This window comes from Pristiophorus japonicus, chromosome X (genome assembly GCF_044704955.1).
Source record: "Pristiophorus japonicus isolate sPriJap1 chromosome X, sPriJap1.hap1, whole genome shotgun sequence".
NCBI classification, from domain to species: Eukaryota; Metazoa; Chordata; class Chondrichthyes; family Pristiophoridae; genus Pristiophorus; species Pristiophorus japonicus.
This window is the reverse complement of record NC_092010.1, coordinates 28,363,939-28,388,527: the sequence shown is the minus strand read 5'-3', so window position 1 is coordinate 28,388,527 and position 24,589 is coordinate 28,363,939. Positions and strand designations below refer to the sequence as shown.

Here is a 24,589-nt window from a genome sequence, read left to right as displayed (position 1 = left end):
GACAAACCTAACTAAGGGGCCAGAAACGAAGGAGCAAACAAAATGGAGGTCGGCAGGGTATAAACTTACAGCGTTCCAGGGATGGTACCAGCCAATTATGATAATAACCATCAGCCTCCCTTCCTCAGCATTACTCCCAGAATAGAAAATCCCGAAGGTATAATATGCCGAGTGAGTAATGAGACTAAAGGACCAGAAATGGGACACAGCAAGTGTTCCCAAATGATTAAATGGCAAGCCACAACTAATCCCACTGAGAGAAAGATAGCAACCGTTGGCTGGACAACGGTCCATAACAAAGCCCCAGGTAAAGGGTGGGAAGGTGAGACCACTCGAGTAGGGATAGTGCGAAAGGACCAGGAGCTGACGTCCTGTTATTGCACCTACTTTATTTGTGGCCATAAAGCCTACCCATGGTTACCAGCCAACTGGACAGGGTCCTGTTACTTAGGATATGTGGTACCCTTTATCAGATCAATAAAGACTCTAAGGGAGGCCTATGGAAGTCATAGATTGAAACGGGATTTGACGTGGCTAAACGGAATATTCAAGGTAATGATGCCACCCTATGGAATAGCATCAACCGAATGGCAGTTACGGGAACTGGCTAACTTAGTCGAATCAGTAGCCAACGCAACTTCCCAAGCCTTTGAAGGGGTAAATGATGAAATGGTAGCTATTCGAACAGTGGCTCTCCAAAATCGTATGGCCTTAGATTATCTCCTAGCCAAGGAGGGAGGGACATGCGCATTAATAGGTGAAGAATGCTGTACGTATATCCCAGATAAATCAGAAGATATCAGCAGTCTAGCTGAATACATCAGGAAAAAGGTAATAGAGTACAAACAGACAGTTGGCCAGGACGGTATCACCTTGTGGGGTTGGGCATCGGGATGGTTGGGATCCCAAGGGAAATCTGTGGGACAGGGTTTGATCATATTCCTGCTGAAAGTCTTTGCCCTCTATCTATTATTTGTCGTCGTTAAGTGTTGCTGTGCTAGGGTGGGAGAAACTATGTTACCTACCGAGACCAGTTATGGTAGCAACAACTGCTGTAGGCTCTTGTGTGGAAATGGAAATGGAGAGACTGTACAAAATCAGAATTGATTGAGTTGTCCTTGTGAAGGACAAAATGGGGCAATGTGGAAATGTATTTTTATCTAAGCTGATACCATACGGTCTTTGTGTGCCCTTTGCAATATATATATAACAAAATGGAGTCTTGGCCCGTCCAGAACTTTCTGCATTTTAGCATTCAGCTTGCATAAACAGCTAAACCTAGTTTGAGATGGCTGATGGCCATCAGACAGCTAGGAGACAAGTCATGCTGAGACAAGTACCCCCCATGGTGCTCTCCTATTGTCTACACGACACCAGTTCCATGTCACCCCTCCCTTATCTTCTCGACTCAAACCACCAACCATTATCTCTTGTAGAGACCTCATCCATTTGATGCAAACAGAGAAACTGACCAGGAAATTGAACAATCCTGACACAATACAAGACAGGTGATAGCCCATTACCTCATTCTCATGGAGTAATGGCCGGCTGGCCAACTGATAACCCTGACAAAAGGAACTATGTGGAAACCATGTCAGCACCAGGATGTAGTAATTAACTCTTGATCTGTATTCACTGACTGTGAGACAGGGCAATACACAGGGAGAGGCCATAACTTGGGTTTTACTGTATAAATATCTTGTGAAACTGTACCATTGCGGAGGTGTTCACTTAGCCCTTGACTGAGTGTAACTTGCCCCTTGCTAGCAAGTAAATTAAAGAAACTTCTGCCGGAGCTGTAAGTGTCGAAGTCATTCTTTTCTGAGGTCGAGATTTCGACAGAACCCAGGAACAAATTAACATCAGAACACTGCAACAAACTAACACCAGAACCAGGAAGCAAAATAACATCAAGACCAGGTAACAAACTAACATCAGAACCAGGTGACAAAATAACATCAGAACCAGGTAACAAACTAACATCAGAACCAGGTAAAAAACTAACATCAGAATCTGGGAACAAACTAACATCAGAACCAGGTGACAAACTAATATCCGAACCAGGTAACAAACTAACATCAGAAACTGTCAACAAACTAACATCATAACCAGGTAACAAACGAATATCAGAACGAGGCAAAAATCTAACATCAGAACCTGGTAACAAACTAACATCAGAACCATGTAACAAACTAACATCAGAAACAGGTAACAAACTAACATCAGAACCAGTCAACAAACTAATATGAGAACCTGGTAACAAACTAACATCAAAACCATGCAACAAGCTAACATCAGAACCAGGTAACAAACTAACATCATAAACAGGTAACAAACTAACATCAGAAACTGTCAACAAACTAACATCAGAACCAGGTAACAAACTAATATCAGAACGAGGCAAAAATCTAACATCAGAACCTGGTAACAAAGTAACATCAGAACCATGCAACAAACTAGCATCAAAACCATGTAAAAAAGTAACATCAGAACCAGGCAACAAACTAATATGAGAACCTGGTAACAAATATACATCAGAACCATGCAACAAGCTAACATCAGAACTAGGTAAAAAACTAACATCAGAACCTGGCAACAAACTAACATCAGAACCAGGTAACAAACTAACATCAGAACCTGGGAACAAACTAACATCAGAACCTGGGAACAAACTAACATCAGAACCAGGTAACAAGATAACATCAGAACCTCGTAACAAACTAACATCAGAATGTGGGAAGAAATTAACATCAGAACCAGGCAACAATCTAACATCAGAACCAGGCAACATACTAATATCAGAACCTGGGAAAAAACTAACATCAGAACCAGGCAACAAACTAATATCAGAACCAGGTAATAAACTAACATCAGAACCAGGTACCAAACTAATATCAGAACCAGGAAACAAACTAAGATCAGAACCTGGTAAGAAACTAACATCAGAACCATGCAACAAATTACCATCATCACCTGGTAACAAACTAACATCAGAAGCATGTAACAAACTAACATCAGAACCAGGTAACAAACTAACATCAGAACCAGGCAACAAACTAACATCAGAACCTGGGAACAAACTAACATCAGAACCAGGTAACAAACTAAAATCAGAAACTGGGAACAAACTAACATCAGAACCATGTAACAAACTAACATCAGAACCAGGTACCAAACTAATGTCAGAACCTAGGTACAAACTAACATCAGAACCAGGTAACAAACTAATATCAGAACCTGGGTACAAACTAACATCAGAACCAGGTAGCAAAATAACATCAGAAACATGCCACAAACTAACATCAGAACCAGGCAACAAACTAATATCAGAACCAGGTAACAAACTAACATGAGGACCAGGTAACAAATTAAAATCAGGACCAGGTAACAAAATAACATCAGGACCAGGTAACAAACTAATATCCGAACGAGGTAACAAACTAACATCAGAAACTGTCAACAAACTAACAGCATAACCAGGTAACAAACTAACATCAGAACAAGGTAACAAAATAACATCAAAACCATGTAACAAACTAACATCAAAACCATGTAACAAACTAATATGAGAACCTGGGAACAAACTAACATCAGAACCATGCAACAAGCTAACATCAGAACCAGGTAACAAACTAACATGAGAACCTGGTAACAAACTAACATCAGAATCTGGGAACAAACTAACATCAGAACCAGGTAACAAACTAACATCAGAATCTGGGAACAAACTAACATCAGAACCAGGTAACAAACTAATATCAGAACCAGGTCACAAATAAACATCAGAACCAGGCAACAAACTAACATCAGAACCTGGTAACAAACTAACATCAGAATCTGGGAACAAACTAACATCAGTACCTGGGAAGAAACTAACATCAGAACCAGGTAACAAGCTAACATCAGAACCAGGTAACAAACTAACATCAGAACCATGTAACAAACTAACATCAGAAACAGGTAACAAACTAACATCAGAACCTGGCAACAAACAAACATCAGAAGCATGTAACAAACTAACATCAGAACAAGGAACAAACTAACATCAAAACCATGCAACAAACTAACATCAGAACCAGGCAACAAACTAACATGAGAACCTGGTAACAAACTAACATCAGAACCATGCAACAAGCTAACATCAGAACCAGGTAACAAACTAACATGAGAACCTGGCAACAAATTAACATCAGAACCATGCAACAAGCTAACATCAGAACCAGGTAACAAACTAACATCAGAATCTGGGAACAAACTAACATCAGTACCAGGTAACAAACTAACATCAGAACCAGGCAACAAACTAACATCAGAATCTTGGAACAAACTAATGTCAGAACAAGGTAACAAACTAACATCAGAACCAGCCGTAAACTAACATCAGAACCTGGTAACAAACTAACATCAGAACCAGGTAACAAACTAACATCAGAATCTGGGAACAAACTAACATCAAAACCAGGTAACAAACTAAAATCAGAACCAGGTAAGAAATTAAGATCGGAACCAGGCAACAAACTAACATCAGAATCTTGGAACAAACTAATGTCAGAACAAGGTAACAAACTAACATCAGAACCAGCCGTAAACTAACATCAGAACCTGGTAACAAACTAACATCAGAACCAGGTAACAAGCTAACATCAAAACCTGGTAACAAACTAACATCAGAGTCTGGGAATAAATTAACATCAGAACCAGGCAACAATCTAAGATCAGAACGAGGCAACATACTAATATCAGAACCTGTGAAAAAACTAACATCAGAACCAGGTAACAAACTAATATCAGAACCAGGTAATAAAGTAACATCAGCACAAGTAACAAACTAACATCAAAACCATGTAACAAACTAACATCAGAACCAGGCAACAAACTAACATGAGAACCTGGAAACAAACTAACATCAGAACCATGCAACAAGCTAACATCAGAACCAGGTAACAAACCAACATCAGAACCTGGTAACAAACTAACATCAGAACCAGGTAACAAACTAACATCAGAATCTGGGAACAAACTAACATCAGAACCAGGTAACAAACTAATATCAGAACCAGGTCACAAATTAACATCAGAACCAGGCAACAAACTAACATCAGAACCAGGTTACAAACTAACATCAGAACAAGGTAAGAAATTAACATCAGAACCAGGCAACAAACTAACATCAGAATCTTGGAACAAACTAATATCAGAACAAGGTAACAAACTAACATCAGAACCAGCCGTAAACTAACATCAGAACCTGGGAACAAACTAACATCAGAACCTGGGAAGAAACTAACATCAGAACCAGGTAACAAGCTAACATCAAAACCTGGTAACAAACTAACATCAGAATCTGGGAACAAACTAACATCAGAACCAGGTAACAAACTAACATCAGAACCATGTAACAAACTAACATCAGAAACAGGTAACAAACTAACATCAGAACCTGGCAACAATCTAACATCAGAACCAGGCAACATACTAATATCAGAACCTGTGAAAAAACTACCATCAGAACCAGGTAACAAACTAATATCAGAACCTGGCAACAAACTGACATCAGAACCATGCAACAAGCTAACATCAGAACCAGGTAACAAACTAACATCAGAACCAGGCAACAAACTAACATCAGAACCAGGTAACAAACTAACATCAGAACCAGGTAAGAAATTAAGATCAGAACCAGGCAACAAACTAACATCAGAATCTTGGAACAAACTAATGTCAGAACAAGGTAACAAACTAACATCAGAACCAGCCGTAAACTAACATCACAACGAGGCAACAATCTAACATCAGAACCAGGCAACATACTAATATCAGAAACTGTGAAAAAACTAACATCAGAACCAGGTAACAAACTAATATCAGAACCAGGTAATAAACTAACATCAGAACCAGGTACCAAACTAATATCAGAACCTGGGAACAAACTAACATTAGAACCAGGTAACAAATTCACATCAGAAATAGGCAACAAACTAACATCAAAACTTGGCAACAAATTAACATCAGAATCTGGGAACAAACTAAGATCGGAATCAGGTAACAAACTAATATCAGAACCAGTTACAAATTAACATCAGAACGGGGGAACAAACTAACATCAGTACCACGTAACAAACTAATATCAGAACCTGAGAACAAACTAACATCAGAAACAGGTCACAAACTAATATCAGAACCAGGTAACAAACTAACATCAGAAATTGGTAACAAACTAACATCACAACCAGGAAACAAACTAACATCAGAACCAGGTAAGAAATTAACATCAGAACCAGGCAACAAACTAACATCAGAATCTTGGAACAAACTAATGTCAGAACAAGGTAACAAACTAACATCAGAACCAGCCGTAAACTAACATCAGAACCTGGTAGCAAACTAACATCAGAACCAGGTAACAAACTAATAACAGAACCAGGTAATAAACTAACATCAGAACCAGGTACAAAACTAATATCAGAATCTGGGAACAAACTAACATCAGAACCTGGGAACAAACTAACATCAGAACCAGGTAACAAGCTAACATCAAAACCTGGTAACAAACTAACATCAGAATCTGGGAATAAATTAACATCAGAACCAGGCAACAATCTAACATCAGAACCAGGCAACATACTAATATCAGAACCTGTGAAAAAACTAACATCAGAACCAGGTAACAAACTAATAACAGAACCAGGTAATAAACTAACATCAGAACCAGGTACCAAACTAATATCAGAACCTGGGAACAAACTAACATCAGAACCATGTCACAAACCAACATCAGAATCTGGAACAAACTAACATCAGAACCAGGTAACAAACTAACATCAGAAATAGGCAACAAACTAACATCAAAACCTGGTAACAAATTAACATCAGAATCTGGGAACAAACTAATATCAGAACCAGGTCACAAATTAATATCAGAACCAGGCAACATACAAACATCAAAACCTGGTAACAAACTAACATCAGAATCTGGGAACAAACAAACATCAGAACCAGGCAACAAACTAACATCGGAACCAGGTAACAAACTAACATCAGAACCAGGTAACAAACTAACATCAGAACCAGGTACCAAACTAATATCAGAAACTGCGAACAAACTAACATCAGAACCAGGAAACAAACTAACATCAGAACCAGAGAAAAATCCAACATCAGAACCGGGTAACAAACTAACATCAGAACCAGGCAGCAAACTAACATCAGAACCAGGTAAGAATCTAACTTCAGAATCACTGAATAAACTAACATCAGAACCAGGCAACAAATTAACATCAGAACCAGGTAACAAACTAGCATCAGCATCTGGAAACAAACTAACATCAGAAACTGGGAACAAACTAAATTCAGAACCTAGGAACAAACGAACATCATGACTTGGTAATAAACTAATATCAGAACCTGGGAGCAAACTAACATCAGAACTAGGTAACAAACGAATATCCGAACCAGGTAACAAACTAACATCAGAAACTGCCAACAAACTAACATCACAACCAGGTAACAAACTAATATCAGAACGAGGCAAAAATCTAACATCAGAACCTGGTAACAAACTAACATCAGAACCTGGTAACAAACTAACATCAGAACCTGGTAACAAACTAACATCAGTTCCTGGTAACAAACTAACATCAGAACCATGTTACAAACTAACATCAGAAACAGGTAACAAACTAACATCAGAACCTGGAAACAAACAAATATCAGAAACATGTAACAAACTAACATCAGAACCAGGTAACAAACTAACATCAAAACCATGTAACAAACTAACATCAGAACCAGGCAACAAACTAACATTAGAACCTGGTAACAAACTATCATCAGAACCATGCAACAAGCTAACACAAGAACCATGTAACAAACTAACATCAGAACCTGGGAACAAACTAACATCAGAACCATGTAACAAACTAACATCAGAATCTGTGAACAAACTAACATCAGAACCAGGTAACAAACTGACATCAGAAACAGGCAACAAACTAACATCAAAACCTGGTAACAAATTAACATCAGAATCTGGGAACAAATTAACATCAGAACCAGGTAACAAACTAATATCAGAACCTGAGAACAAACTAACATTAGAACCGGGTCACAAACTAATAACAGAACCAGGTAACAAACTAACATCAGAACCAGGTAACAAACTAATATCAGAACCAGGTACTGTCGAAATCTCGACCGCCGAAAAGAATGACTCCGACACTTACAGCTCCGGCAGAAGTTTCTTTAATTCGCTTGCTAGCAAGGGGTAGGTCACACTCAGTCAAGGGCTAAGTGAACACCTCCGAAATGGTACAGTTTCACAAGATATTGATACAGTAAAACCCAAGTTATGGCCTCTCCCTTTGTATTGCTCTGTCTCACAGTCAGTGAATATAGATAAAGAGTTAATTACTATATCCTGGTCCTGACATGGTTTACAGATATTTCCTTTTGTCAGGGTTATCAGTTGGCCAGCCGGCCATTACTCCATGAGTCATAGGTAATGGGCTATCACCTGTCTTGTATTGTGTCAGGATTGTTCAATTTCCTGGTCAGTTTATCGTTTACATCAAAAGGATGAGGTCTCTACAAGAGATAGTGGCTGGTGGAATGGAGTACATAGGAAAGGGTGGGGTGACATGGAACTCCTGTAGTGTAGACAATAGGAGAGCACCATGGGGGGGTACTTGTCTCAGCATGACTTGTCTCCTAGCTGTCTGATGGCCATCAGCCATCTCAAACCAGGTTTAGCTGTTTATGCAAGCTGACTGCTAAAAACCAGAAAGTTCTGGAAAGACCAGGACTCCATTTTGATATATATTGCAAGGGGCACAAAAATACCGTATGGTATCAGCTGAGATAAAAATACATTTCCACATTCCCCCATTTTGTCCTTCACAAGGACAACTTAATCCATTCTGATCTTGTACAGTCTCTCCATTTCCATTTCCACACAAGAGCCTTCAGCAGTTGTTGCTACCATAACTCTAGCCGTGGTCTCGGTAGGTAACATAGTTTCTCCCACCCTGGCACAGCAACACTTAATGACGACAAATAATAGATAGAGGGCGAAGACTATCAGCAGGAATATGATCAAACCCTGTCCCACAGCTTTCCCCAGGGCTCCCAACCATCCCGATGCCCAACCCCACAAGGTGATACCATTCTGACCAACTGTCTGTTTATACTCTATTACCTTTTTCCTGATGTTTTCAGCTAGACTGCCGATATCTTCTGATTTATCTGGGATATACGTACAGCATTCTTCACCTATTAATGCGCATGTCCCTCCCTCCTTGGCTAGGAGATAATCTAAGGCCATACGATTTTGGAGAGCCACTGTTTGAATAGCTACCATTTCATCATTTACCCCTTCAAAGGCTTGGGAAGTTGCGTTGGCTACTGATTCGACTAAGTTAGCCAGTTCCCGTAACTGCCATTCGGTCGATGCTATTCCATTGGGTGGCACCATTACCTTGAATATTCCGTTTAGCCACGTCAAATCCCGTTTAAATCTGTGACTTCCCTAGGCCTCCCTTAGAGTCTATACTGATCTGATAAGGGGTACCACATATCCTAAGTAACAGGACTCTGTCCAGTTGGCTGGTAACCATGGGTAGGCTTTATGGCCACAAATAAAGTAGGTGCAATTATCGGACGTCAGCTCCTGGTCCTTTCGCACTATCCCTACTCGAGTGGTCTCACCTTCCCACCCTTCAGCTGGGGCTTTGTTATGGACCGTTGTCCAGCCAACGGTTGCTATCTTTTTCTCAGTGGGATTAGTTGTGGCTTGCCATTTAATCATTTGGGGACACTTGCTGCGTCCCATTTCTGGTCCTGTAGTCTCATTACTCACTAGGCATATTATACCTTCAGGATTTCCTATTCTGGGAGTAATGCTTAGGAAGGGAGGCTGATGGTTATTATCATAATTGGGCTGGTACCTTCCCTGGAAGGCTGTAAGTTTATATCCTGCCGGCCTCCATTCTGTTTGCTCCTTCGTTTCTGGCCCCTTGGTTAGGTTTGTCCTATTTGGCACTGTCAACCATTCTACCATTTCTGATTCGTTAAAGGGGACAGATCTCAGGGGAATACTCCCTTCGGAGTGGACAGGTACATGGGAACATATCCAACAACTCGACAAGTTTCTTTCTTAAGCATACTTATGACTCAGTGCCATAAATACGTTTACGTGCAATTCCCTTCGGTGGCGGGTCTGTACCCCTGGTGTAATCAATAATGTAAAGTAAAACCCTGTCAAGCCCAGCACCATCAGTCCCCATAGTCCATACAGTTCCTTATTCAGTCTTCCTTTTTCTGTTCCTCTGGTTCCTTCTTCCCTTCCTCCTGGTCGGGTGCCCGTTTGCAATGGGATGCGTGGATCCATGTTGGTCTTTCCTTTACCTTGATTGCAGTATTGGTCGCCAGCAAGACCTGGTATGGTCCTTCGAATCTTGGCTGTAGACTGCTTTTTCTTTTAAAAATCTTGATGTAAATGAATTCCCCTGGCTCCAGGTTATGACACTTCCCTTCCGCTGGCTTGACTTGGGCTTCCTTTACCTGTGAATGAAAGCTGGAAATACATTTGGTTCGTGCAATACAATAATTCAACATATTTTCCTCCATTTTGTGGATGTCCATCTGTTTTGCAGTAAATGGTGCTGTAAAAGGTAGTCGTTGGGGACGTCCCATAACTATCTCATGCGGTGACAGGCCTGTTGTTCTGTTGGTTGCAGATCGCATTACCATCAAAGCTAAGGGCAGCAGTTCTGTCCATTTTATTCCAGTGTCATTGCATAGTTTTGCCAGCTTATTTTTAAGCATTCCATTATATCTTTCAACAAGTCCAGCTGATTGTGGATGATAACTGCAATGAAAACGTTGATTAATCTGCAAAGCTTTACACATTTCTCTTATAACAGTTCCCGTGAAATGTGACCCGTTATCACTAGAAAGCTAAGCAGGAATTCCGAAGTGCGGTACGATTTCTTTTAACAAACATTTAGCAACAGTAGTGGCATCGGCCTTCTTACATGGAACGGCTTCAATCCATCATGGGAACACATCTACAATAACTAATACATGCTTGAATCCCATACACATAGGTAATTCAATAAAATCCATTTGTAAATGTACAAAAGGCCCGACTGGATTTGGGTGGGAGGCAGATTCTACTTTTTCCGTCTTACCCGGATTCATTGTCTGACAGGTAACACAATTTTCACAGATTTGTTTTGCAATTGCCGAAATACCTGGTGCATACCAAGTTGCCAAAATATAATCTGCCAATCCCCCTTTGCCTGCATGTGTGAATGTATGAACACATCGGGCAATCCATGGAAGTAAGGCTCTGGGGGCCACCACACGGCCGTCATGGTGAACCCATATTCCTTCTGGATTTTTATAACATTGATCCTTCGTCCAGGTCACCACCTCCTCCGTACTGGCCTGTGTCTGAAAGGCCAGCACGTCATTAATAGTGGGTGGCGGGTCTGAGCAATTATTTTTCCTCAGTGGGAACAATGACACCTGCATCCCCCCTTTTCAATGACACCTGCACCCCCACTTTTGACCGAGCTGCTGACTTAGCTGCATTATCAGCTCTGTCATTCCCAAGTGCCACCTCATTCGACTGGCCTGTATGTGCTTGGCATTTGATAATGGCAAGTTTCAAGGGGCATTGATTGGCTCGCAGGAGATTTTCCACTTGTTCTGCATTTTTGATAGGGGTTCCTGAAGAAGTCAGGTACCCGCGAATCTTCCAAATTTGTCCATAGTCATGTGATACCACAAAAGCATACCTGGAGTCAGTGTCCTTCAGCCAGAATACAGGCTCGAGTTAACGCAAACAATTTGGCTTGTTGGGCTGAAAAGGAGTCTGGAGGAGAGGCTGTTTCGACAACATTAAACTGAGTTACAATTGCATAAGCCGCTCTAGGTTGGCCCCTATCATTTCGTAGGGCTGATCCGTCAACATAGTACACTAGATCAGGGTTACACATTGGTACATCTGTTAGATTGATACGTGGTTTAGTCACTAATTCGGTTACCATTTCACATGAATGGGGTTCGCCGTCGTCTTCCGTGGGGCGTAGAGTGGCTGGATTTAAGGTAGTGCATCTTTTGATGATAAGGTTCGGATTTGATAACAGTTCGACCTCGTATTTAGTGGTTCTTGCGGAGGTTAGGTGTTGGGTGGCACACTTAGTAAGTAAAATCTCGACAGAGTGTGGGATATACAAAATGGTCTGATGATTTAGAGTTATTGTCTGAGCCTGTTGCATAGCATAATAAGCTGCTGCCAATGAAGGAAGACATCCTGGTAGTCCGCGTGCCACTGGGTCTAGTTGGGTACTGAAATACGCTACCGGTCGCTGCCTGTCCCCATGTAACTGAGTCAAAACAGATTGTGCAAAACCCGATTTTGTGATGCACAAATAAGTTGAATAGCTTCGTGTAATCTGGTAATCCCAAGGCTGGTGCTGAAGTGAGGGGCTGCTTAAGACTCTGGAAAGCATTCCGGGATACTTCATTCCAAATCCTTCTTTAAGCATTGTGAGAATATAGTAGATTCATTCACAGCTCGTAGGTCATGGACAAACCTCCATTTGTGTGGGCTTCTGAACTGGAAGAATCGGTGTGACACGGACTTCTCGTTTATGCTTCTAGTGATTCACAGGTCACAGAATGTAAAGTACTTGTTTTCTAATCTTATTAAAAGGCTTCCAAACCCAAGATTTTTCCAATACACCCAAAATGTTGATCACGGAGATCACCTGAAATATCTCAAAATCCCAATTCAAATATTGTACTGCCACTCTTTATCAAAAAAAAAATCCTCTTACTGAGCTAGAAGCTTTTGTACCAAGATTTTACACCAAGGACAATGAGAGTGTACTCCCTCAGCCTGCACCTCGAGAGACCCACAAAGGCTTTTAAAAAAAAAAAGGCATTACAACTTTTAACCACCGGGACCATGTCTCAACAAACCTATCCTTTGTGCATGTCCTAGCTCCGTAACCTCTCATCCGAATAAATCCACACCTACGTTTCTAACTTAAAATGTCTTAAACTTCCCACATGCAGGACAACACTATGAAGGGTTAAAAAACTTCACCTTTGTTTGAAAAAGTGGGTGGAGCTAAAACAAACAGGCAGCTCCACAACCTTTCCAAACAGGTTTCCAGATACAAGGAAAAAACATAGAAGCACTCTCATTCAAAGACAAGACATTCACAAAAGTCTCTCTCCATTCAATTAAGCTTTTTTTTTTGGCTAGCTTTATTTTTTTTTGAATCCATAAGTCACTATCAGGTTCTCTTTTTTTTTACATTTGATTTACTTCCTCTGTTAATTTTACATGGGCTTGAAGAATCGGAACCCAGGCCTTTTCTATTACTTTCCTTTTTTTTCTCTTCTACCTGGATCTCTGTTTATAAGACACTCCTCCAGACATGTTGTTCTCTCTAAATTAAATGAACCATCGGGTGGAAATGGCCTGTTTTCACCCTTAGTACACTTTACTGGTTTTTGTTTCTTTGGTCAATTGAAGACTGACCACAATTCTGGAGTATGACATAGGCTGGTGTGCCTTTTGTGGTGTTTTAACTTGCTCCGGCACCTATTCTGGATGATTAAGATTTTCCACAGTTTCTGATCTCACAATCCTTTCGGCCAACCGAGTTCTCTACGCCCACTTCTCCTGGCCGTTACGTGGCCTGAAAAGGCTCTTAATTCAGGCTCAGTGTGGGTGTGTGAGATATGTTGGCACGAACCAACCGTAGTTGATCAATCAGTTACTGTTTCTTTTCTTAATCAATCCTTGTGGTTTTTTTTCCCGAATCACAATTTTCCCTAGTGACTCTTCCCGTTTCTCTAATGGCAATCTCTCACAAAGGTATTGCACACAAAAGTATAACAAGGACAACAAACAATATTCTCAGTCTGCGTTGTACGCCACTACAGACCGAGTCCTTAACTTATCCCAATAAAAAACAGATTAAACTTATGGTTCCGTACCCAAACTCTTATCACATAAGAACCTTTGATCGATTAGCGCTTTCTTTTTTTTTTCTCACTCTTATCACATAAGAACCCCTTCCGAATTAAAAACAATAAAAATCTTATCACATAAGAACCTTCGATCGATTAGTGCTTTCTTTTGTTTTCTACTCTTATCACATAAGAACCCCTTCCGAATTAAAAACAATAAAAATCTTATCACATAAGAACCTGGAACCCTTTTCGATCGACTAGCGCTCCCTTACCTACTGAAACCTTCCCCGGGCTGTTTCGAGATTTTTCCAGAACCTGTTCTCTTCTGCTGGCGAGCTGAGAAAGAAATGGTTATAAAAAATACCTTTAGCTTTTAAATGCCGAGTCTTGCAGATTGCAGTACCTCCACTGTGGACAACAGATTACATATGCGATTCAACAGTGAAGAAACCTCTTGTGAGCAAAAGGCTCACCTTGTTTGGCCACTGAAGCCTTTCACTGGAGAGGCACTATGCCTGTATCCGTTTTACTCACAGGACAGGGAGTATGCATCTCGGTGGAACCTCCAAGAAGTAACTGTCGAAATCTCGACCTCCGAAAAGAATGACTCCGACACTTACAGCTCCGGCAGAAGTTTCTTTAATTCGCTTGCTAGCAAGGGGTAGGTCACACTCAGTCAATGGCTAAGTGAACACCTCCACAATGGTACAGTTTCACAAGATATTTATACAGTAAAACCCAAGTTATGGCCTCTCCCTGTGTATTGCTCTGTCTCACAGTCAGTGAATACAGATAAAGAGTTAATTACTATATCCTGGTCCTGACATGGTTTACAGATATTTCCTTTTGTCAGGGTTATCAGTTGGCCAGCCGGCCATTACTCCATGAGTCATAGGTAATGGGCTATCACCTGTCTTGTATTGTGTCAGGATTGTTCAATTTCCTGGTCAGTTTATCGTTTAGATTAAAAGGATGAGGTCTCTGCAAGAGATAGTGGCTGGTGGAATGGAGTACATAGGAAAGGTGGGGTGACATGGAACTTGTGTCGTATAGACAATAGGAGAGCACCATGGGGGGGTACTTGTCTCAGCATGAATTGTCTCCTAGCTGACTGATGGCCATCAGCCATCTCAAACCAGGTTTAGCTGTTTATGCAAGCTGACTGCTAAAAAGCAGAAAGTTCTGGAAAGACCAGGACTCCATTTTGATATATATTGCAAGGGGCACACAAATACCGTATGGTATCAGCTGAGATAAAATACATTTCCACAGTACCAAACCAATATCAGAACCAGGTAACAAACTAACACAGAACCAGGTACCAAACTAATATCAGAATCTGCGAACAAACTAACATCAGAACCAGGTAAAAAACTAACATCAAAGCCTGGCAACAAATTAACATCAGAATCTTGGAACAAACTAATATCAGAACAAGGTAACAAACTAACATGAGAAACAGGTAACAAACTAATATCAGAACCACGTAACAAACTAACATCAGAACCTGGGAAAAAACTAACATCAGTACCATGCAACAAACTAATATCAGAAACTGAGAACAAACGAACATCAGAACCAGGTCACAAACTAATATCAGAACCAGGTAACAAACTAACATCAGAAATTGGAAACAAACTAACATCACAACCAGGTAACAAACTAACATCAGAACCAGGCAACAAACTAATATCAGAACGAGGCAAAAATCTAACATCAGAACCTGGGACCAAACTAACATCAGAACCATAAAACAAACTAATATCAGAACCAGGTAACAAACTAACATCAGAAGCATGTAACAAACTAACATCAGAACGAGGTAACAAACTAATATTAGAACCAGGTAACAAACTAATATCAGAACCAGGTAACAAATGAACATCAGAACCAGGAAACAAACTAACATCAGAACCTGGGAAAAAACTAACATCAGTACCATATAACAAACTAATATCAGAACCTGAGAAGAAACGAACATCAGAACCAGGTCACAAACTAATATCAGAACCAGGTAACAAACTAACATCAGAAATTGGGAACAAACTAACATCACAACCAGGTAACAAACTAACATCAGAACCAGGCAACAAACTAAAATGAAAACCTGGTAACAAACGAACATCAGAATCTGGGAACAAACTAACATCAGAACCAGGCAACAAACTAACATCAGAAACAGGTAACAAACTAACATCAGAAGCATGTAACAAACTAACATCAGAACCAGGCACCAAACTAATATCAGAACCAGGGGCTACCAAACTAATATCAGAATCTGCGAACAAACTAACATCAGAACCAGGTAACAAACTAACATCAGAACCAGCTACTAAACTAATATCAGAATCTGCGAACAAACTAATATCAGAACCAGGTAACAAACTAACATCAGAAACAGGCAACAATCTAACATCAAAGCCTGGTAACAAATTAACATCAGAATCTGGGAACAAACTAACATCAGAACCAGGTAACAAACTAATATCAGAACCAGGTAACAAATGAACATCAGAACCAGGGAACAAACTAACATCAGAACCTGGGAAAAAACTAACATCAGTACCATATAACAAACTAATATCAGAACCTGAGAACAAAACGAACATCAGAACCAGGTCACAAACGAATATCAGAACCAGGTAACAAACTAACATCAGAAATTGGGAACAAACTAACATCACAACCAGGTAACAAACTAACATCAGAACCAGGCAACAAACTAAAATCAAAACCTGGTAACAAACGAACATCAGAATCTGGGAACAAACTAACATCAGAACCAGGTAACAAATTAACATCAGAACCAGGCAACAAACTAACATCAGAACCAGCTAACAAACTAACATCAGAATCTGGGAAGAAACTAATATCAGAATAAGGTAACAAAATAACATCAGAACCAGGCCGTAAACTAACATCAGAACCTGGTAACAAACTAACATCAGAACCATGGAACAAGCTAACATCAGAACCAGGTAACAAACTAACATCAGAACCAGGTAACAAACTAACATCAGAACCAGGTAACAAACTAACATCAGAATCTGGGAACAAACTAATATCAGAACCAGGTAACAAACTAATATCAGAGCCAGGTCACAAATTAACATCAGAACTAGGCAACAAACTAATATCAGAACCAGGTAACAAACTAAAATCAGAACCAGGTAACAAACTAACATCAGAACCAGGCAACAAACTAACATCAGGACCTGGGAACAAACTAACATCAGAACCAGGTAACAAACTAATATCAGAAACAGGCAACAAACTAACATCAGAACCTGGGAACAAACCAACATCAGAACCAGGGACCAAACTAATATCAGAACCAGGTAACAAACTAACATCAGAAGCATGTAACAAACTAACATCAGAACCAGGTCACAAACTAACATCAGAACCAGGTAACAAACTAACATCAGAACCTGGTAACAAATTAACATCAGAACCAGGTAACAAACTAACATCAGAACCAGGCAACAAACTAACATGAGAACCTGGAAACAAACTAACATCAGAACCATGGAACAAGCTAACATCAGAACCAGGTAACAAACTAACATCAGAACCTGGTAAAAAACTAACATCAGAACCAGGTAACAAACTAACATCAGAATCTGGGAACAAACTAATATCAGAACCAGGTAACAAACTAATATCAGAACCAGGTAACAAACTAACATCAGAAGCATGTAACAAACTAACATCAGAACCAGGTCACAAACTAACATCAGAACCAGGTAACAAACTATCATCAGAAGCATGTAACAAACTAACATCAGAAGCATGTAACAAACTAACATCAGAACCAGGTAACAAACTAATATCAGAACGAGGCAAAAATCTAACATCAGAACCTGGGACCAAAGTAACATCTGAACCTGGTAACAAACTAATATCAGAACCAGGAAAGAAACTAACATCAGAACCTGGTAACAAACTAATATCAGAACCTGAGAACAAACTAACATCAGAACCAAATCACAAACTAATATCAGAACCAGGTAACAAACTAACATCAGAAATTGGTAACAAACTAACATCACAACCAGGTAACAAACTAACATCAGAACCAGGCAACAAACTAACACCAGAACCAGGTGACAAACTAAGATCAGAACCTGGCAACAAACTAACATCGGAACCAGGTAACAAACTAACATCAGAACCAGGTAACAAACTAACATCAGAAACAGGTAACAAACTAACATCAGAAGCATGTAACAAACTAACATCAGAATCTGGGAACAAACTAATATCAGAAGAAGGCAACAAAATAACATCAGAACCAGGCCGTAAACTAACATCAGAACCTGGTAACAAACTAACATCAGAACCAGGTAACAAACTAACATCAGAACCAGGCAACAAACTAACATGAGAACCTGGCAACAAACTAACATCAGAACCTGGTAACAAACTAACATCAGAACCTGGTAACAAACTAACATCAGAACCATGTAACAAACTAACATCAGAACCACAGAATAAACTAACATCAGAACCAGGTGACAAACTAAGATCAGAACCTGGCAACAAACTAACATCAGAAACAGGTAACAAACTAACATCAGAAGCATGTAACAAACTAACATCAGAACCAGGTACCAAACTAATATCAGAACCAGGTAACAAACTAATATCAGAACCAGGTAACAAACTAACATCAGAACCAGGTAACAAACTAATATCAGAATCTGCGAACAAACTAACATCAGAACCAGGTAACAAACTAACATCAGAAACAGGCAACAAACTAACATCAGAACCAGGTAACAAACTAACATCAGAACCATGGAACAAGCTAACATCAGAACCATGTAACAAACTAACATCAGAAATTGGGAACAAACTAACATCACAACCAGGTAACAAACTAACATCAGAACCAGGCAACAAACTAAAATGAAAACCTGGTAACAAACGAACATCAGAATCTGTGAACAAACTGACATCAGAACCAGGTAACAAATTAACATCAGAACCAGGCAACAAACTAACATCAGAACCAGCAAACAAACTAACATCAGAACCAGGTAACACACCAACATCAGAACCAGGCAACAAACTAACATGAGAACCTGGTAACAAACTAACATCACAAACATGGAACAAGCTAACATCAGAACCATGTCACAAACTAACATCAGAACCTGGTAACAAACTAACATCAGAACCAGGTAACAAATTAACATCAGAATCTGGAAACAAACTAATATCAGAACCAGGTAACAAACTAATATCAGAACCAGGCAACAAACTAACATCAAAACCTGGTAACAAACTAAGATCAGAATCTGAGAACAAACTAAAATCAGAACCAGGTAACAAACTAATATCAGAACCAGGTAACAAATGAACATCAGAACCAGGTAACAAACTAACATCAGAACCTGGGAAAAAACTAACATCAGTACCATATAACAAACTAATATCAGAACCTGAGAACAAACGAACATCAGAACCAGGTCACAAACGAATATCAGAACCAGGTAACAAACTAACATCAGAATCTGGGAACAAACTAACATCAGAACCAGGTAACAAATTAACATCAGAACCAGGCAACAAACTAACATCAGAACCAGCTAACAAACTAACATCAGAACCAGCTAACAAACTAACATCAGAACCATGGAACAAGCTAACATCAGAACCAGGTAACAAACTAACATCAGAACCTGGTAATAACTAACATCAGAACCAGCTAACAAACTAACATCAGAATCTGGGAACAAACTAATATCAGAATAAGGTAACAAAATAACATCAGAACCAGGCCGTAAACTAACATCAGAACCTGGTAACAAACTAACATCAGAACCATGGAACAAGCTAACATCAGAACCAGGTAACAAACTAACATCAGAACCTGGTAACAAACTAACATCAGAACCAGGTAACAAACTAACATCAGAATCTGGGAACAAACTAATATCAGAACCAGGTAACAAACTAATATCAGAGCAAGGTCACAAATAAACATCAGAACTAGGCAACAAACTAATATCAGAACCAGGTAACAAACTAAAATCAGAACCAGGTAACAAACTAACATCAGGACCTGGGAACAAACTAACATCAGAACCAGGTAACAAACTAATATCAGAAACAGGCAACAAACTAACATCAGAAACTGGGAACAAACTAACATCAGAACCAGGGAACAAGCTAATATCAGAATCTGGGAACAAACTAATATCAGAACCAGGTAACAAACTAACATCAGAAGCATGTAACAAACTAACATCAGAACCAGGTCACAAACTAACATCAGAACCAGGTAACAAACTAACATCAGAACCAGGTAACAAACTAACATCAGAACCAGGCAACAAACTAAAATGAGAACCTGGTAACAAACTAACATCAGAACCATGGAACAAGCTAACATCAGAACCTGGTAACAAACTAACATCAGAACCTGGTAACAAACTAACATCAGAACCATGTAACAAACTAACATCAGAACCACAGAATAAACTAACATCAGAACCAGGTGACAAACTAAGATCAGAACCTGGCAACAAACTAACATCAGAACCAGGTACCAAACTAATATCAGAACCAGGTAACAAACTAATATCAGAACCAGGTAACAAACTAACATCAGAACCAGGTAACAAACTAATATCAGAATCTGCGAACAAACTAACATCAGAACCAGGTAACAAACTAACATCAGAAACAGGCAACAATCTAACATCAGAACCAGGCAACAAACTAACATCAGAACCAGCTAACAAACTAACATCAGAACCAGTTAACAAACCAACATCAGAACCAGACAACAAACTAACATGAGAACCTGGTAACAAACTAACATCAGAACCAGGTAACAAATTAACATCAGAATCTGGAAACAAACTAATATCAGAACAAGGTAACAAACTAATATCAGAGTCAGGTCACAAACTAACAACAGAACCAGGCAACAAACTAACATCAAAACCTGGTAACAAAGTAAGATCAGAATCTGAGAACAAACTAAAATCAGAACCAGGCAACAAACTAACATCAGAACCAGGTAACAAACTAACATCAGAACCAGATAACAAACTAACATCAGAACCTGGGAACAAACTAACATCAGAACCAGGTAACAAACTAATATCAGAACCAGGTAACAAACTAACATCAGAAGCATGTAACAAACTAACATCAGAACCAGGTACCAAACTAATATCAGAACCTGGGAACAAACTAACATCAGAAGCATGTAACAAACTAACATCAGAACCAGGTACCAAACTAATATCAGAACCTGAGAACAAACTAACATCAGAACCAAATCACAAACTAATATCAGAACCAGGTAACAAACTAACATCAGAAATTGGTAACAAACTAACATCAGAAATTGGTAACAAACTAACATCACAACAAGGTAACAAACTAACATCAGAACCAGACAAAAATCCAACATCAGAAACAGGTAACAAACTAACATCAGAACCAGGCAACAAACTAACACCAAAACCAGGTGACAAACTAACATCAGAACCTGGCAACAAACTAACATCAGAAACAGGTAACAAACTAACATCAGAACCAGGTAACAAACTAACATCAGAACCAGATAAAAATCCAACATCAGAACCAGGTAACAAACTAACATCAGAAACAGGTAACAAACTAACATCAGAAACAGGTAACAAACTAACATCAGAACCAGGTAACAAACTAACATCAGAACCAGGCAGCAAACTAACATTAGAAGCAGGTAAGAATCTAACATCAGAATCACAGAATAAACTAACATCAGAACCTGGTAACAAACTAACATCAGAAACAGGCAACAAACTAACATCAAAACCTGGTAACAAATTATCATCAGAATCTGGGAAAAAACTAACATCAGAACCAGGTAACAAACTAACGTCAGAACCTGGGAACAAACTAACATCAGAACCAGGTAATAAACTAACATCAGAAGCATGCAACAAACGAACATCAGAACCAGGTAACAAACTAACATCAGAACCAGGTAACAAACTAATATCAGAAGCATGTAACAAACTAACATCAGAAGCATGTAACACACTAACATCAGAACCAGGTAACAAATTAACATCAGAACCAGGTAACAAACTAATATCAGAACGAGGCAAAAATCTAACATCAGAACCTGGGACCAAAGTAACATCTGAACCTGGTAACAAACTAACGTCAGAACCAGGAAAGAAATTAACATCAGAACCTGGTTAGAAACTAATATCAGAACCTGAGAACAAACTAACATCAGAACCAAATCACAAACTAATATCAGAACCAGGTAACAAACTAACATCAGAAATTGGTAACAAACTAACATCACAACCAGGTAACAAACTAACATCAGAACCAGGTAAAAATCCAACATCAGAAAAAGGTAACAAACTAACATCAGAACCAGGCAACAAACTAACATCAGAACCAGGCAAAAAACTAACAAACGAACCTGGTAACAAACTAACATCAGAACCATACAACAAGCTAACATCAGAACCAGGTAACAAACTAACATCAGAACCTGGTAACAAACTAACATCAGAACCAGGAAACAAACTAACATCAGAATCTGGGATCAAACTAATATCAGAACCAGGTCACAAATTAACATCAGAACCAGGCAACAAACTAACATTAAAACCTGGTAACAAACTAACATCAGAATCTGGAAACAAACTAACATCAGAACCAGGTAACAACCTAATATCAGAACCAGGTAACAAACTAATATCAGAATCTGCGAACAAACTAACATCAGAACCAGGTTACAAACTAACATCAGAAACAGGCAACAAACTAACATCAAAACCAGGTAACAAATTAACATCAGAAACTGTTAACAAACTAACATCATAACCAGGTAACAAACTAATATCAGAACGAGGCAATAATCTAACATCAGAACCTGGTCACAAACTAACATCAGAACGATGTAACAAACTAACACCAGAACCTGGTAACAAACTAACATCAGAAATATGTAACAAACTAACATCAGAACCAGGAAACAAACTAACATCAAAACCATGTTACAAACTAACATCAGAACCAGGCAACAAACTAACATTAGAACCTGGTAGCAAACTAACATCAGAATCTGGGAACAATTTAACATCAGAACCAGGTAAGAAACTAATATCAGAACCAGGTCACAAATTAACATCAGAACCAGGCAACAAACTAACAACAGAACCAGGCAACAAACTAACATCAGGACCTGGGAACAAACTAATATCAGAACCAGGTAACAAACTAATATCAGAACCAGATAACAAACTAACATCAGAACCAGGTACCAAACTAATATCAGAACCTGGGAACAAACTAACATCAGAACCATGTAACAAACTAACATCAGAATCTGCGAACAAACTAACATCAGAACCAGGTAACAAACTAATATCAGAACCAGGTAACAAATTAACATCAGAACCAGGTAACAAACTAATATCAGAAGAAGGCAACAAAATAACATCAGAACCAGGCCGTAAACTAACATCAGAACCTGGTAACAAACTAACATCAGAACCAGGTAACAAACTAACATCAGAACCAGGCAACAAACTAACATGAGAACCTGGCAACAAACTAACATCAGAACCTGGTAACAAACTAACATCAGAACCTGGTAACAAACTAACATCAGAACCATGTAACAAACTAACATCAGAACCACAGAATAAACTAACATCAGAACCAGGTGACAAACTAAGATCAGAACCTGGCAACAAACTAACATCAGAAACAGGTAACAAACTAACATCAGAAGCATGTAACAAACTAACATCAGAACCAGGTACCAAACTAATATCAGAACCAGGTAACAAACTAATATCAGAACCAGGTAACAAACTAACATCAGAACCAGGTAACAAACTAATATCAGAATCTGCGAACAAACTAACATCAGAACCAGGTAACAAACTAACATCAGAAACAGGCAACAAACTAACATCAGAACCAGGTAACAAACTAACATCAGAACCATGGAACAAGCTAACATCAGAACCATGTAACAAACTAACATCAGAAATTGGGAACAAACTAACATCACAACCAGGTAACAAACTAACATCAGAACCAGGCAACAAACTAAAATGAAAACCTGGTAACAAACGAACATCAGAATCTGTGAACAAACTGACATCAGAACCAGGTAACAAATTAACATCAGAACCAGGCAACAAACTAACATCAGAACCAGCAAACAAACTAACATCAGAACCAGGTAACACACCAACATCAGAACCAGGCAACAAACTAACATGAGAACCTGGTAACAAACTAACATCACAAACATGGAACAAGCTAACATCAGAACCATGTCACAAACTAACATCAGAACCTGGTAACAAACTAACATCAGAACCAGGTAACAAATTAACATCAGAATCTGGAAACAAACTAATATCAGAACCAGGTAACAAACTAATATCAGAACCAGGCAACAAACTAACATCAAAACCTGGTAACAAACTAAGATCAGAATCTGAGAACAAACTAAAATCAGAACCAGGTAACAAACTAATATCAGAACCAGGTAACAAATGAACATCAGAACCAGGTAACAAACTAACATCAGAACCTGGGAAAAAACTAA

The 24,589-nt window shown here is 39.2% G+C and overlaps 1 protein-coding gene across 6 annotated transcripts in view; it reads right to left on the bottom strand.

Moving 5' to 3' along the window:
* LOC139240935 (RNA-binding motif, single-stranded-interacting protein 2-like) overlaps positions 1-24,589 on the bottom strand; it is a 670,592-nt gene that overhangs the window by 202,414 nt on the left and 443,589 nt on the right. The window lies entirely within an intron of this gene.